The sequence below is a fragment of the Lucilia cuprina genome, chromosome 4, assembly GCF_022045245.1.
Source record: "Lucilia cuprina isolate Lc7/37 chromosome 4, ASM2204524v1, whole genome shotgun sequence".
Classification (NCBI taxonomy): Eukaryota; Metazoa; Arthropoda; class Insecta; order Diptera; family Calliphoridae; genus Lucilia; species Lucilia cuprina.
The window spans coordinates 59106671-59125596 of NC_060952.1; the positions used below are offsets into that span (position 1 = coordinate 59106671).

An 18926-nucleotide genomic window follows, 5' to 3' on the forward strand; every position below is an offset into this window, starting at 1 on the left:
TTGCAGCTAGCAGTTGCAAAACAAAATTTTATTGCTCAGCGCAAATAAAAATATCATCAATAGTAGCGATATTAGTTTAACAGATTTGAGTGTGCACTGCTATAGCACAAAAATATATTTTTTTCTTGTATAACAAACAAGAGATTAATACTGTTCATGTTGCTAGAGATTGCAATTTTTCTAGTGAAACATGAAAACAGAAAGGCAATATTTAGTAGCAATGTTATTTACAGTGTTTACTTTTACTAATATATTAGTCAGCATTTGCCGCAAAATACATATTTTTATCACTCGTCATACTAAAAATATTTAAACTTTTTCAGATTTAAATAACATCAAAGCATTTTTTAATTTTTAAAATTTTAAATGTTCTTTAAGTTGAGAAAAAATAATAATGGTCTAAAATTGTGGACATACATGTGTTTTGGTATATTATGCCGAAATATTTTGAAACACTTACTTATTTTAAAAAATTAACGCAAATACGAGGCATTTTAATTGAGTTTTATCGATTCCTAAAAATATTTGATTTTGAAAAATGAGAAATTGTTTTCGATATTGTTAAAAATTGTTACAGATTTACACACATTCAAATAATTATTTTATGAAAGAATTTTTGTTTTCTAGATTATCATATGAATGCATATCACCTCAGTACCAAATTTTACTTGAAATATACAAAGAAAAATATCCAGTTTTTTTTATAAAACAATTTTTCGTTAATAAAAAAAATAATTTCAATAAATAATCGTAAATTACAATTATAATAATGATAAAAATTGTATGTGTAACAGTATAGACACATAACGCATAAAATTTTTTTATACATATTTTTATCACTATGCGGTAGAAAAATGTTGTTGCCGTCGCAAAATCTAAATAAAAATGAAATTTATGCTTCATCTTCATCAATGATTGCTGGAATAAACTACCAACACATAAACAAGTTTTGACCAAATGTTGACTTGTGACCATGCAGCTGAAGAGTGCTATATTCGGCTGTGACGAATCTTAATTCCATTCACCAAAGTGTATATTAAACATATTAGTTTTATAAATTTGAAATTTTTTCCCACTACATTATTATTACACCAAAAGAAAACAAAAACAACAACAACGCTAAAAAAAACAAATACAGAAGACAATTAAATCAACAGACCTCTAAACATACAAAACAAAAGACTCAGAAAAACACAAAAAAATTAACAACGCAATAAAACCAACCTACATCTAAATATACGAACAGAATTCACAAAAAGAAAAAACAAAAAAATACATGACTGAAAGAAGCTAACAGAATCAAACCATACAAAACAAAATACGCAGCGTAAAAACCAAATACATCTACACACACATGTACATCTTTTTCCAATTCACAGTGTTGTTGTTGCTTATTTATCAAAGCATGAAAAAAAATTTATTTTTGTTGATGAAAAATTTCAGAGGTTGTCACGGATTTTTGCTGATTTTAAATTGCAATACTCTCGAAAGCATGTCTAAATGATTCGGATCTCGCCGATATCTGATTTCAACTGATTTCAAGTAGTCAATTGTCCGACTCTGCATGACTTTTCAACTAGCTTAAAGTTAGTTACTAAAAAATTAGCTTAAAGGTAACTCTTTATTAACTAACTTGAAATTAGTTACTAAAAAGTCAAGTAATAGTTTTTTTTTTGTACTCCCTACTGTATTAATTAATTACATTTTAATCAAATATATTTAAAATTTAACTATTAGTTATCTATTATTACATTTCGCTTTAATACAATTTATGATATTAGTTCGTTTAAATTATCATCAGTTTTCTGCAGGGGAACTAATAATAACACCGGTATCCATAAAATTATGAATGATTTGTTCATTATTTCCATGATTCCCATTGATCCAAATCTAAAATAAATTTTAAAATGTAAATGCGTAATGTTAAATGTTAATGTATTTTATTTACAGTATTAATCAGCTGAATTTAGAATTTAGGAATTTGAAATATTTAACATTTTATAATTAATTTTTCAAATTTACTGACTCTAATTTCACAACGTATACATGAAAATGACAAAAATGTAAAACAAAATTCCAAATAATAAAGAAACATAAGAAAACATGTCGAAACAAAATGCTCTCCAAATAATTTATGGTTTCTCCCGCATTATATGATAGTTAGCTTGTAGCTAGTTTTTAAAAGTCGGTATTTATGTTAATAAATACCAAATTTTGGAACCTTTCCGCATTACATTGTTGTTCGTTTATAGTCGGTCTACTAAAGTTAACAAATAAAATCATAATAATAGAGAAACAATAGAAAACATGTTGAAATACAATTAATTCTCTCCAGATAACTTTGAGGCACTTCTGCTTTACATTAAAGTTAGCTTGTAGTTAGTATTTAAAAGTCGGTTCTTTACGTTGCCAAATACAAAATTTCGGGACAGATCTGCATTACATTGTAGTTAGCTTATAGTCAGTCTGTAAAAGTAAACTAGAAGTGAATTTTTCTCGTAGTCGACTACAAAATTGCTAGCAGGGAATGACAAACTTATATATCGTCATATGAAATCCAAAAAGCCCTAAGTTGCATTGAACAAATTTTTCAGGAGAAGCAAAAAAATCTTCTAACATGATAAAAATAAACCAAAAATTTTCAACATTTTCTCAAGTTAAGCTATTATACCCTTCACCTTCGTGAGAAGGGTATATATAAGTTTGTTATTGAATTGACAAACTATGATGTCCTGAAGCATATTTTTCACCTTCCTCTTCTGTAGTAGTTTAGTAGGGGTTTAACGTGAGCACCTGCCTTGACGGCCTTATCTCACGTTGGTCTTTTTCATCCACTTGGTAGACTTGAGAACGGTCTACCATCGCCACTTTATTCTTCAATAAAGATCTCTCTTTAACCGGTCCATGCACAAGTACTTTGCTGGAGTAATCGAGCTATCTAATCTCTGACCATTGGATGGCCTCTGTTGATTCGGCAACAGCACCTAGAGATATATTAATACATATAATACATATATATGACTGCAATTTTTAGTAGCAAAGTGATACAAAAATTATAATGTTTCATATTTATTTTATAGTCATACTAGATAATACCCGGTGTGCTTCGCTACCCCTATCGAAATTAAATACATAATAATCAATAAAAAAATGATTTAATTATTTTCTAAATTAAAAAAAAATTGTTAAAGGTTTATTATAATTTCTCTTGATGACAATATATTTCATTTAAATTCTAAAATAATACATTAATGATATATTTACTTCTTACTTGCTAAAATTTAATATATACCTTTAGTCTTAAAGAATAATTCTTATTCTAATGCCTTAGGATACACAATATTTTTTTTACCCTCTAGAGTAAATAAAAACCCCACTTAACGATTTTGAAAATTACAACCACAATAGTTTTCCAGATTACCAATATGTTACATATGAGAGATGCCAAGTTCACATGAAAATAAATTATTTCTAATATTTGAGATAAAAATTATAGAATTGAATTTAAAGTGGAAAATTATAATTTTGTTTGTTTTTGAAGAAAAATATTGTAAAAAAGAAATTATTATTAGAACAACATACATTAATTTGCCTTTTATTCGATTAACCGAATAATTTTGAATTTATCCGATTATAGGGCCTCATTTGACTAGCCCTAGCCCCTATCAAAATTTTACATAAATATCTACAGTTTTATTAAACAATAAATGGCTTAAGTATATCTGAGGCAAGGTACAATTCAACGTAAATGCTTTATTATGAAAATTAAATCACATTTGATTCGCCCGACTAAAACTTCTTACTTGTTTCATAATAAATTTTTTTCTTTAATAATTAATTAATTATTTTTCTATAAGGAATAATAATTATTTGATGATTTTTATTATAATACTTCAGAAATATTGTGAGAATTTGTTACCCACATCTAGAATCAGTTCACACAGAAAAGTAGAAGCTTTCATATTCTTGGAAGTAATGATTTTTCCTTTACTTCTACATCCAATTTTGAGGAACATTGTTGTGTTTCTTAAGTATTTAAAAACTGTTCTTCAGCAATAGTTATTCACTAGTTCATCGGAACGTATGTATTCTGCAACTCGTTGAAAAATCTCAAAAACATATAATTATTTAACTCATTTTCTTTATATAGAAAAGGATTTCACACGGAAAGACATAAAAACTTAATTGGAACATTTACATATTCAATTTAAAGATGCGAAAAATATTTTTTGTGATAAGAAGAAAAATATTGTAAAAAGAAATTATTCAAACAAATAACATTCAATTTCCTTTTTTTCTATTAACGAAATTATCTTGAATTATCCGATTATTAACCGGCTTACTTAAAACCTCAAATAATTATTTGTCGAATAAATCGAATAACACAAAAACCCGAATAATTGAATACCATAATATACACATTGTTGGGTCTCAGATGAATATTTCTTAAATTATTTAAATTTTGCACAAAGAACTTAAATAATCATCTGAACATTTTGTAGAAAACAGGACGGATTTCATCTAGAGAGGTTCAAATCCTCTATATAAATTAAAATTTGTATATCTGAGAGACTATTAAAGCTTGAATCTTCAAATTTTACATGAAGAACTTTGACATTCATTTAGAAAATAACAGGCGGACTTTCAAGGACAATGATACCTCCTATATGATTTAAATACAAAATTTCGTTTATCTGGGAAACTAATAGAACTAGATTCTTCTAATTTTGCACGAAGAACTTTATTCTTTGTCTGAACATTTTGAAGGAAAAGAGCGGACTTTAAATGGGGGGTTGTGCTATTATTTATATTGCTTTTAAGATAGCAGACACACTGGATATTGTTAGTAATATGCATAAAAATGAGAATGGGACAAGACAAATTGAAAGAAAATTTTTATATTAATTTTTGAGAAAAAATTTTAATTTTTTCTAAAGTTTTTTGTTGATCGAAAAAAAATCTCTATATGTACAAAAAATATTTGATTTTGTAAATGCATGTTTATTGTGGAGAGAAGTATGGACTCACGGACTCGCTTCAGAACAATTTAATTTTGGCATCGATTTATTATAGCATATTTTTGCAGATTTTACCCATCTAAGGCGTATTTTCGAGTATTTAGATTATATATCAGTTTTAAATTTTTAATTTTTTTAATTTTATACTTAAATTTTTTTTTATTTTACTGCCTATTTCTCAATTTTGAAAAAAAAACAAATATTTAAGTACTGCATATATTTAAGTACTGCATGTTTAAAGTGCTTAAAACTCGTTTTTTAGCATATTTCCCTAATAATGATACTTTTAAATAAAATATGTTTACCTTTTTTAAATGTGAGTAAAATCCTTAAATATTTTTAGTTTCACAATATCTAATTTATGACAGATACCACTTGAACAAATAAGAAAAAGTTCAAAAAGTAACGGATATAAACAATTATTTCATACATTAAGCTTTTTTATATTATTTTCTTTATTATATTGATATCACTATATTTTAAAAGGGTAGACGTTTTGAACTTTAACAACGGCTAATCTCTTAAATAACGCGGGAATGAATTGTATTGACAAAAACACTAGAAAAAATCACTAAACAAATTAGTATTAAAGTCTTATAACGCCAATAGCGGAAAATAATTCCTTTCTTTTTTATCCAAATACATCTCATATAGGCAAACTAACGATAGAGAACCCACATCAGTGAATTTATTATGAATAACCACTCGACACGATTCCGTCAAATGAAACAAGAGGCCTGAACAGTACTAACGAGTACTTCTCATATGGCTTCTGGATAGCCCTCGAACAAGTTTTTCATATCAAGAAGTTTTACAAGTTTATATAACTTTTGATTGGTTAACATAATTTTTAATAAAACTTTTTCTGTTTTTATCTCTTACTTTGAAACGTATTGTATTGTTCTCACACCAACACAAGTAATGGGCGTGGAAAAATTTCTTGTGTATTTCAATTATCTTAAATAACCCCATATAAGCAATGGCAAATAAAGGCAAGCATAGTAAACGACAAATGATATATACCTAACACATGCTGTCTCTTTCGTTATGATTTTGATTGGTTTATTGCAACCACAGCCATCGCTTGTTAATTTGGGTATGTCCAATAAATGTTTAGTAGCGAAATAAAGCTGCTCAAGTTACATAAATTTCGCTCATCAAACTGGTTGTTTTGTACTGCTTTGCCTGGTTGTAACAATAACAAATTTTTTAAGCACTGTATTTTTACACAATTTAACATTTTGCAAATCATCAATTATATATGTAAGTGCCATATTGAACAATGAATACATACATGATAGTTCTTTCATTCGCCAGTATATTCATAAATTCGTTAAATATATTGTCTTTTAGGATTTTAATGATTAAAATAAGGTAATAGTAAGAAGTCAATTTATATAGCTTTTGGCAGTGTGAGAAAACTTCGATTGTATTTTTTATAAAAATCGATGTTTCGACATCGGTTTTCCAATATCTAGCTGTGTTTTTAATTTTTTTAGTCAACAAAAACCATGTAATTTCAATACATGTATTTTAAGATGAACATTTTATAAAAAATATGAAGAAAATGAAAAAAAAGAAAATTACCACATGTAGCTACATAAGATTTTAATGTAATTGATGACAAAATTTTAAAAATTCTAATAGTTTCCCGTAATGTTTGCATAGATGTTAAAATTACTGCATATTTTTATACCCACCATCAAAAAAGATGGGGGGTATATTGATTTTGTCATTCCGTGTGTAACACATCGAAATATTGCTCTAAGACCCCATAAAGTATATATATTCTGGGACCTCGTAAGATTCTAAGACGATCTAGCCATGTCCGTCCGTCTGTCCGTCTGTCTGTTGTTGGCACGATAGCGTCCACAAAATAAGAGATATTGAGATGAAATTTTCCCAAAATATATTTTATTGATCAGAAATGTTTGGTATTGAAAATGGGCAAAATCGGTCAACGATTTCACATAGCCCCCATACAACTGTACCCCCCGGAATATTGTATAAATAGCTTCAAATATTCACAAATTCATTGTTTATGAAGCAAATATCATAAAATTTCGCATAGGTCAGTTTTTTGACGTCTGAAAAATATTTCTGCATTATGGCGGACATAGGACCATAATTGGCCCTACCCCCCATATAAGGTCCCCTTTAGAAAATGACTAAATAGCTGATTACTGGCTTAAAATGGGAATATAGCGATGAAATTTGACACACATAAGTTTCATGCAAGTCAATATCTTTCAACCAAATTTTATGTATATCGGTCCATAATTGACCCTACCCCCCATATAACATCCCCTTCAGAAAATGACTTTAACGCTCATTACTCTCTTAAAAATACAAGTATAGCGATTAAATTTGACATAAGTAAGTTTTTTACTAGCCAAAATCTCTCTATGAAATTTTATGTGGATCGGCCCATAATTGACCCTACCCCCCATATAAGGTCCCCTTCAGAAAATGACTTTAACGCTAATTACTGGCTTAAAAATGGGAATATAGCGATGAAATTCGACATACATAAGTTTTATGCAATCCAATATCTGTCAACCAAATTTTATGTATATCGGTCCATAATTGACCCTACCCCCATATAACGTTCCCTTCAGAAAATTACTTTAACACTCATTACTCGCTTAAAAATACAAGTATAGCGATTAAATTTCACATAAGTAAATTTCTTACTATCCAAAACCTATCTATGAAATTTTATGTGGATCGGTCCATAATTGACCCTACCCCCCATATAAAAATGACTTAAACGCTCATTACTGGCTTAAACAAACGAATATAGCGATGAAATTTGATATAAGCCAAAAATCTTTATGAAATTATATGTGGATCGGTCCATAATTGACCCTACCCCTCATATAAAGACCTTCTATAAAATTACTATAACGCTCATTACTTGCTTAAAAATACGACTAAAGCGATGAAATTTAACAGAAGTTTTATACTAGTCAAAATTTCTTTACCAAATTTCCCAGAAATAAGTTTTATACTAAGCAATATCTGTCTACCAAATTTTATGTGGATCGGTCCATAGTTGACCCTACCCCCCATAAGAAATTTCTACAAAAGTTTGATTTGTTTTGAAAAGGGCAGTAATAATATAATTTGAATAAAAATTTTGTTTTATAAACCTTTTTTAAAAGAAAAATTTGTTTATGATAATATAGTGAACAGCAATATGTATATCTATAAAACTATTTCTTAAATTTATTTAAAGTAGTTTAAATATTAAAATAGGTGGTTATTAAATATATTATATGCAAGTACTTATTAGACAGTTTTAGGTAACAATATAAGAAACTAGGTAAATATAAGATTTAAATATGTTCTGTCATACTTAATACTAAAATATGAAAAAGATGAAATTAAAGGACACAGGTTTAAATTAACATATTTTTTAATGTAATTGAGATATTGGCTTGAAATTTTTTGTAAAGGGTCGAGAATTTCCATATCTAACTAAAAAAGATATTAAGGGATAAATATGGACTAAATTGTTGTAGCTATCTGCGACCCTATTAAAATTTTTATAAAAATCATAGTTTTAGAAATTTAACAAATATGTAATATATGACAAAATCTTTATGAACAAAACACAATGAAATTTTCAAAGCTTCTTTAAAAATTTTCATTTCAAATAAGAAAATGCAAAAAATAAATTGAAAAGGTCAAAGGGCATCCAGCAATTCCCAAAAATAGGAATGAAAATACCAAAAATGGGATTTTTTACATTTTTGCCCATAGGGTCCACATTTCTTTCAGGGCTGGGAAAATACTTTTGGAGTAAATAGAAAACATATTGAGGTTTCCAAAACTGCTTTCAGTTTTCTGATCCCAGCCTTGGGATTTTAGAACATGTCGCCCAAAGTTGAAGTTTTGATAAAAAATAGGTCATATTCGGAAGGACGCAGTGGCAACATTTTCAAAAAATAGGACAAGTTTTTTACACCAAAGCGTTCTGCGTAAAGATACCTTTTAGAAAACTATAAAATTGTTATATGTTCTTAAAGAAAATTTTGTTTTATTAATAAAAATTTTATTTTATTAATAAAAAATTTTTTGAATTTTAAAATTAAAAAATGTATATTTTTGGATCTGTAAATCATATTGATCTGAAATTTTTTGTATATTATTGGAAATTTTGTTGTCTAACTAGTCCATTTGGTCCAAAATTACGCCCGGTATTCAAAAAAATGCGGACCAAGGTATGGTAAATTTTGTATCACTAAATTTTTAAATGCCTATAACTCGAATATTATAAGAGATAAGTAGTAGTTGTATTTGGGTGAAAAACAAAAAAATGGCACGAGTTTAAAAATTTTACATGTCGTAGGTACCCTACTTTGAGCCGCCACAGCTCCGTCCCTGGGGCATCTGCGGGGTTCATCTTCAAAACTTAAACTCGAATACTCCTTGGCTACGCTCACGCCAAATCGATCGGATCAGCCGTTTAGAAATGCCAGATTTATTTCCAAACAATTTCCATTCTGCCCCACTGTGCAATGGAGGGCTTGGCTAAACATATATGAATTAAATACAAAATTTCGTATATCTTGAAAACTGTTAGATAATTCAAATTTTTCATAAATAGATAGAAATTGGCGAACTTGCAATAATTTGCATGACATCTATCATATGTAATATATTGTTAATCTGGAAAACTATTGTAGTTAAAATTTTCAAAATCTTGAAGAGAGTATTTTGTTTATATTGCTTTTAGGGTAGCAAAGCACATTGGGTATAGCTATATATCTTCTATTCATATATTTAAAAATAAATGAATGTGTGTTTGTATGTTTTTATAGACGACTAAATAAACGGCTAAACCGATTTTCTCGAAATTTTCATAATATCTTCCTACTTTTTATGTTGAAATTTTAAATGAGCCAGGTGCCACGTAGAGAGTCCCCAAACTTTGTACAACCCAGCAAAATTTTCTTGAATTCGGGTAATGGGTAGTAGTTATTTTCTAGGTTACAAAGTAATTAGTTGTACTTACTAATCTCATTATTTCAAATACAATAATAACTAGTTACTGGTAATTATCTGAATAAGTAGTTTCTTATATTGTTACCTAAAACTGTCTAATAAGTACTTGCATATAATATATTTAATAACCACCTATTTTAATATTTAAACTACTTTAAATAAATTTAAGAAATAGTTTTATAGATATACATATTGCTGTTCACTATATTATCATAGTCAGTCGTTTTTATTAAATGTTTGATAGGTATGAACTATGCTTTAAACAAAAATTATTTTTAAATGTTAAACAAATTAAAAATTATCTGTTCACATAGAAAAATTATTCATAGAAAATTAAGTAACAATCAATATTTATCGAAATATTATATTAGTGCTTTTGAATAATCGTCCAAACTAACAAATATTCTTTTGGATACTCTAAATTAAATACAAAAAATATTTTAAAAAAGATATCAATTACACTTAGTGCGGAATATATGCGGTATTTTAAGCCTTCAAATAAATTACGATTTCTTTTGGTTCTAATATTGAATATTGGCTAAATTTTAAGGCTTGTTTGATATTTTTCATCAATTCTTCTTCACAAGGGGTAACTGTGTTTCCATCAATAAAAAGCTTCGCTGAGATTCTCGTATGGTAAATGTAGTACATATTTTTCCCATCTAAAACGTTAAACGTTTTTGTTGATGGCACCAAAAGACTATGTAAAAATACCACAACAAATCTGCAAAAGCGGAGTCAATTTTTAAACTGAAAGTTGTCATTGTTGGATTATGTTTGGTAAGTTTTAAATTATGTTTACTGTTCATTTAAATTCCCTATGTATTTAAGTGTTCTAAATTGAATATTTTTTTAATGTTAAAACATTTATGTTATTAACTTAATGTCTTAAAGATTTATGTTAACAACATTTGAAAAAAACTTACATTTTTTTATTGTTGAATATTTCAATTTAGAATACTTCAAAATAAAACAAACCATTACGCAACAATACTTAGCCAATTATCTTTATTAATGTTTAATATGAAGTTTGTAAACAGTTTGTATTTTAATAATAAATTTGTTTAATTATTAGACTTTAATAATGACAATCTAAATTAGTTTTTATTCCACGAAAGGTTAGTTAAACATGTAGATAGAGAATCATTATAGGGCTATTTTGCAGCTTTTTTTTAAGATAGTAAGGTTGGGAGGGTCTAGAATGAGAGGAAATGCCACCATCTTCTCGAGATCTTTAAATTCAAACTTTATTTTTTTTTAGTTTAGTTAATATTTTAAAGTTACCTTTTTAAATAAATGTGCGGTTCTTAGCCTATCCTGATGGAGACAAGAACACCACCCCAAACCCTGAGCACGGTCGGAATAATAGGTAGCGCAGGTCTTCTAAAGGATAGGGCACAACGCATGAATCGTTACAAAGTTTTGAGAGTGCCATAAAAACACTCTGCTTTTTGATATAATTGATGAAAATCTTACCAATTAACTTACCAATTTATAGCTCAATGCCTTTTTAATTGACAATTCAATTTAAATGACAATTTATTTAATATATCAGAAGTACATTTCGCATGTAATTTACATTTATATATAAAACACTTCATATTAAAAAATATTTAAAATTAATATTTATATAAGTACAATATTTATATGTTCGTTTTGTTCCATAAAATATTCTCACTTTCAATCCGTTTTTATACCCTCCACCACCATCAGTGGTGATAGAGGGCATATATAACTTTATCATTCCGTGTGTAACACCAAGAAATATTCATCTGAGACTCAACAAAGTATATATATTCCAGGTCCTTATAAAATTCTGAGTCGATTTAGCAAAGTCCGTATGTCCATCTGTCTGTGTAAAACACGCTCACGTTAAAACGAAGCAATAGAATTTAACCAAATTCACCCAAAATGTTCTTCGTTTTCCTAAGTTGTTATAAATCAAAATTTGGAACAACCTCGAAAAAATAGCACAGTTTTTACACATTCTGATGTAATTTTCTCGGATAATATCAAGATAATTCCCAGAAAATCACCATACGTTCGTTTCTACACAAGGGCTTCATCTATGCGGAAAATCGATAGAATCGATACACAATTTCATATACCTCCCATACAAAGGTACATATTCCCGGAAAATTGGTTTTTTCTTAATAACTTCCATCGTAATGTCGATATCTTCACAAAATTTTACAAGTAAAAATCTTATGTCAATAGAATTCATTCAGAGGAAAAATTTTTTGGATGAGTCTTTAATTGGTTATAGCTCCCATACAAGGTCCCCTCCAGAAAATCACTTAAACGAGCATTACTTAATTAAGATATCTATATAAAATTTGGTACAAGTATTGCTCTTATATACAGAAATATTACAATGAAATTTTTTTTGGATCGGTTCATAATTGGTCATAGCTTCCTCTTACGAAAATCACTTAAACGCGCAAAACTCATTACTAAATTAAAATATCGATATCAAATTTGGTACAAGTATTGCTCTTATATATAGAAATATTAGAATGAATGTTTTTTTGCATCGGTCCATAATTGGTCAGAGCTCCCATACAAGGTTCCCTGCCGAAAATCACTTAAACGCGCATAACTCTTTACTAAATGAAGATATCGATATCAAATTTGGTACAAGTATTGCTCTTATATACATAATTATTATAATGAATGTTTTTTTTAAATCGGTCCATAATTGGTCATAGCTTCCATACAAGGAAGCATAACTCATTACTAAATTAAGATATCGATATAAAATTTGGTACAAGTATTGTTCTTATATACAGAAATATAACCATGAACGTTTTTTTTTTTGGATCGGATTTAACTGGTCATAGCTCCCAAACAAGGTCTCCTCCCGAAAATCACTTAAACGCACAAAATTCATTACTAAATTATGATATCCATATAAATTTTTTTCCGATCGGTCCATAATTTGTCGTAGCTCCCATACAAGCTTCCCTCCCGAAAAACACTTAAACGCGTAAAACTCATTACTAAATTAAGATATACATATAAAATTTGGTACAAGTATTGCTCATATACACAAAAATATTACTAAGAAATTTTTTCCATCGGTCCATAACTGGTCATAGCTCCCATACAAGGTCCCCTCCCGAAAATAACTTAAACGCACATCTGCTCATATAAAGAGAAAAAATATTGTGAAATGTTTTTTCCGATCGGACCAAAATTGATCATAGCAACACCCATACAAGTTTCACTTCCGAAAATCAGAAAAAACGCACATAACTCATAACCAAATATTGATATCCATTAGAGTGCTCCAAGCTTGTATGAAGGAAAAAAAATTTATCCTACAGGCCGTCCCCCCTCTAGAATTGTTCTATGGGTTATTAAAATAAGTCGTGCAAAAAATAGGATTACGTTAACTGGTGCCGCAACGGCTCTGAAGTTTGTAGATGCATTTACAAGGGGAAAATATGCAATTTATTTCAGTTTTCACAAAAGTTTTGTCATTAAACAATTTGTTTTGCATTTTATTGTCAAAGAATCGTAATGTACACAGAATTAGCGTCACAAAAAGATAAAAAACACAAAAATTGGTTGAAAAATGTAATAGTTATTAAAAATTCCCCAGGCCATTATAGTGTCTCAGAGCACTTGAATTCGAAATGTGATAAAAATATAAACATATTTTTGAAAACATTCTAATAAAACAATTGTGTTACTTAAAATACATCTGTAGTTACTTGAATATGAGTTTTTGTCTTTATAGAATAACGTAAACCTGTTCTCAGCTATGGTCAAAAAATTTTGATATTTTTTAACGGTCGTTTCAAAATTAAAATTTTAGTTTTTTTGATACTTTGTTAACCAAATATTTTTGGGAGAACTCATAGGGATTTATGGACAACAGATTAGGAAATAAAACAGTAAAAAAATTAGGTCAATACCTCTTATAGTTTGCCTGTACCTGCAATTTGAATTCAGCGGATTTCGAGAAAAACACATTTTTATGTAATATTTTGCAAAATTAGCCTTTTTATTATATTGTTGTGTATTTTAAATGGAACCTTTTGTAAAATGGGATTGCAAACGGGTTTTATTGAAATATGTCCAAATTGGCATTTTCAAAAATATGTTTATATTTTTATCACATTTCGAATTCAAGTGCTCTGAGACACGATAATGGCCTGGAGAATTTTTAATAACTTTTACATTTTTCAACCAATTTTTGTGTTTTTATCTTTTTGTAACGCTAATTCTGTATATATTACGATACTTTTACAATAAAATACAAAACAAATTATTTAATGACTAAACTTTTGTGAAAACTGAAAAAATGCATATTTTCACCTTGTAAATGCATCTTCAAACTTCAAAGCCGTTGCGGCACTAGTTAACGTAGTCCTATTGACCTAAATTTTTACACGATTTATTTTTATAACCCGTAGAACAATTTTAGGGGGGGAGCAAATTTCGAAACTTAGTTTTTTTGGAGCACTCTAATATCCACATATTTAGCAAAAATATTACATTTATATACATAAATTACACTATAAAATTGTTTTACGATCGGTCCATATTTGGTCATAGCTCTCATACTAGGTCCAAAAAATCAATTAGATTCACAATATTTATTACCAAATAATGATATAGATACAAAATTTTTAAATTTTGGCTTTATATACATAATTGGACATAGCTCCCATCAAAGTCCTTTTACGAAAATCTATTAAATGCACATTACTCATTACCAAATAAAGCTATTGATTCAAATTTGGCACAAATATTAGTTGTGTATACAAAAAATCTATTTTAAGATTTTTCACAATCGCTACATAACACAGGTACGGTCGGTCCCATACTGGTTCCCTTTAGAAAATCACTTAAACACGCATTACTTATTACTAAATTACGATATAAAAACAAAACTTGACTGAAATATAGCTTTTATGTACAGAAATTTTGCTTAAATAATCTTTTACGATCAGTCTATAATTGGTCATATCTCAAATACTAGGTCCAGCCCCTGTAAGCGCTTCAAGCTTATTTAAAGAGCATTATCAATTTGTGTTGAACAAAATTTTGTGTAGAACAAAATTTTATATGTATTTGTATTTTGAAAATCCTTAAAGTCCAAGAAAACTTTTAGGTGGCTATAATGTACTTACGTGCGTTCAAAACATTTTAGCTCAATTTGCACATTATGTATTAAAAAAGGTACATATTTCATATTTTATTGAAAACAAATTAATTTTCTTGACAATTTTCATTTTTTTTCTTCATTTTCTTTGTGTACTATAAACAAACAAAATACATACTGAATGAGTTGAGAGTATCGCTCTTTGCTTAAGACCTGGATCACACTAGGAAACTTTTGTTGAGAATATTTTGATTTTGTGAATGAGAGAATAATGTGGTTCTTTCTCTCACACACAAAAATCAAAAGTTTCGCAAAAAAAGTTTTCTAGTGTGAAACATGTCTAAATACCAAATTACTAAATATCGATGTCTATGAACCAAATTACTAAATATCGCTAAAGGGGCATTCAGACGATCACGCTTTACGTACAAGTCTAATCAGTGTTTACTTTTACTAATATATTAGTCAGCATTTGCCGCAAAATACATATTTTTATCACTCGTCTTACTAAAAATATTTAAACTTTTTCAGATTTAAATAACATTGCTACTTAATATTGCCGTTCTGTTTTTATGTTTAACTAGAAAAATTGCGACGTTACACAGCAATTTCTAGCAGCACGAATGAACAGTATTAATCTCTTGTTTGTTGTACAAGAAAAAAATATATTTTTGTGCTATAGCAGCGCACACTCAAATCTGTTAAACTAATATGGCTAGTATTGATGATATTTTTATTTGCGCTTAGTTTTTCCTAGCAGCAATTAAATTTTGTTTTGCAACTGCTACCTGCAAATTTATTTATTGTTTTTTTTTTTTTAATATTGATGTTACAATTTGAAAATATTTGAATATGATAGATATGCATACATGTTATTGGGGTAAAATTATAAGAATTCTAAGTCGAAAGGGAAAAACTCTTCAGCGAGCCGGCGATAATATATAGAATTGCCGCCTTAATATTCGCAATATTTGCATAAGCATGCTATATATTTGTGTATAGTTCTACAATTTAAAGATTTATTAAGGATAATTATTTTTCGCAACATAAAAAATTGTTTGTAAAATATACATAGTGCTACCTCCCATACTATTAGAGTCAGAATCTTCTAATTTTGACGAAAAACATTAACTTCATTATGAACATTGGGAAAAAAATGGGCAGACTTTTATTAGGGGAACCTCCATTTGAATTAAATAAATATGTACATGTTATTGAAAATATGGCTACCCCATAAAACACAACTCAAATTAAAAGCGTGTTTATTATTTTGTTCTAATAAATAAACATTTTTGAGCAATGTAGTTGTAAGATTATATGGTTATACTTCTAACAATTTTATAACCTAATGATAGTTTTAAATATTTTTTTGTAGAAATTAATAAATTTATAATCACCTTGTATAAAACAGGGTGAACACACATAATTAAAATATTTTTTGTTGAATTCTAATGAGCTTACTTTACAAATTATTCAAATCACACTGCTAAAATGTGGAAGATTATTATATATATATATTTTTTTTGAAGAAAAGAAATGTAGTTAATAATATTTTGTAATACATTAAGGAAAAAAAAACAAACAAATATCAATGTAGTATTTTTCTGTATTATATCATACAGAAATTATGAGAATATTTAAACTATATTTTAATAATTAATATGTCAATCAGTACAGGATATTATAGGTCGAATATGTCAATCAGTACAGGATATTATAGGTCGATTATCATCGATATATGGATGATAATAAATATACATATTAATATCGACATACATACATACTTAAATGCGTACAAATGTGAAGTGTAATACTGAATTTAAGCTCATGAAATGTCATAAAACTGTCAGTGTATTTACATACATACCTACAAATTGCTGCATCAATATTGCCAAAAAATAATAAATAAAACTACAACTGGCAGTAGCAAAACCAAAATAAAGTTACATTGCTGCTAGGAAAAACTAAACGCAAACAAAAATAACAACAATACTCTGCATATTAGTTTAGCAAATTTGAGTGTGCGCTGCTAAAGCACAAAAATATATGTGTGTTGACCTGCAATTATGTCTGCCTGCTACTAGAAATTGCAAACACGAGTTGCAATTTTTATATTAATACGAATATATATGACTGCAATTTTTAGTAGCAAAGTGATACAAAAATGATAAAGTTTCATATTTATTTTATAGTCATATAGAAGAGAGGTGGTGCTAGTGCTGCATATTTAAACGCTGAGTCTAATGAAAAAGTAAAATGAAATTCCATCCGTATATCAAAAAAGATAATAAAAGTCGTATGATTTATATATTTTGTGTTTACACGATTGGTATAAAACAATAAAAAAGTCAAAAGGAAACAGCTGTTTCACTTTTTTATACGTGTCTACATAAAAATACATCCCTGATCTAATGCGACCTGCTTGTTTTTTGAATCATTTCAAAAAATGAAGAGAACCATACGACTGTCAAATTTTCCATCCGTATTCTCTTTCAATGTGTGATGGTTTCATTACATATTGCGTTTAGACGATCCCATCCGTGCTCTTCTACACAAAATTTTGACAGATCATATTACTTGTGTGATTGTGTAAAGCCGGCTTAAGCGCTATAAAAATATAAAGAAAATAGCGTTTATAATGTTCAATAAATCTTGGAATTGTAATAGTTAAATCTGTTTGAGATTTTTTCTATTTAAGAAATGAGAAAACTTATTTCTACAAAAATTTGATCAATTAGAAAAGTAATAACATGAAAGTAGCTGGTGGAGGGTATTTAAGATTCGGCAAAGCCGAATATAGCACTCTAACTTGCTTAATATTTATTTGATAACACAAACACTTTTAAGGGAGCCACAATTTGTAGTCAACTATTCTGTTTAGTTTTATCTTGTATTTTGAGAAATTTCTTCGGTTCTAGGTGTCTTTATTCAATTTGAATAAAATAAAATTGTTCAAATTAATGAAATTTCTTCAAAGCTACAGCACTATTTCATTATTTCTTCTTCGTATTTTATTTTATTTCTTCTGTTTATTACAAGAAATGAAAAAAATTCTTCAAAATTTTATTCATATCAACGATATATTCTTCAAAATTATATGGGGAAATTATTAAATTTATTAAATTATATGGAGAGCGCTGCACCCCCATATAAATTTAATACAAAAATTCGTTTATCTTGGAAACTATTACATTTAGAATCTTAACAAGTAAGAGTGTTATATTCGGCTATGCTGAATCTTTTATACCCACCATCAAATCACTGTTATATAAATGAACTTTGATATTTTGAATATTTTATTATTATATATCGATATTAATGAGAACATCAGGGTAATATTTGTTTAGGAAACTTGTTAATTGCATTGATTTGCTGTTGTACGAATGAGAAGAATAACAAAACAAAACAAGTTTCCGAGTACGGGAAACTCCGTACCGCGAGAGAGATGAATGATATTCTTTCTCTTTCTATCTCACGCAAAATCAAAAGTTTCCAAAAAAAAGTTTCCTAGTGTGGACCGGCACTAAGGTTTAATGATCTGCACTAGGGTTTAAACGGTTGAGTTTTAATGGTCTCCACTAGGGTTCTATAAATCGACTTTCGAATAACGAACAATCGACTTTTTGTCGAAAAAAGTCGAAAAGTCGATGTCGACTATTTTGTTCCAAAAAAGGCGATAATTCGACTATCGTCTGTGAAAAAAGTCGAAAAGTCGACTTTGTGAATAAAAGTCGAAAAGTCGAATTAGAAGTTTGGGAAAGTAAGCGCTTGGATTCGAAAGTTTC

The 18926-nt window shown here is 28.3% G+C and overlaps 1 protein-coding gene across 1 annotated transcript in view; it reads right to left on the bottom strand.

Moving 5' to 3' along the window:
- LOC111690106 (thyroid transcription factor 1-like) overlaps window positions 1-5763 on the bottom strand; it is a 250405-nt gene extending 244642 nt beyond the window's left edge. The window contains exon 1 of the mRNA XM_046947845.1: window positions 5324-5763. The gene's annotated coding sequence lies outside the window, so the exon portion shown is untranslated. The remainder of the gene's footprint in view (window positions 1-5323) is intronic.
- Window positions 5764-18926: the final 13163 nt, after the last annotated feature.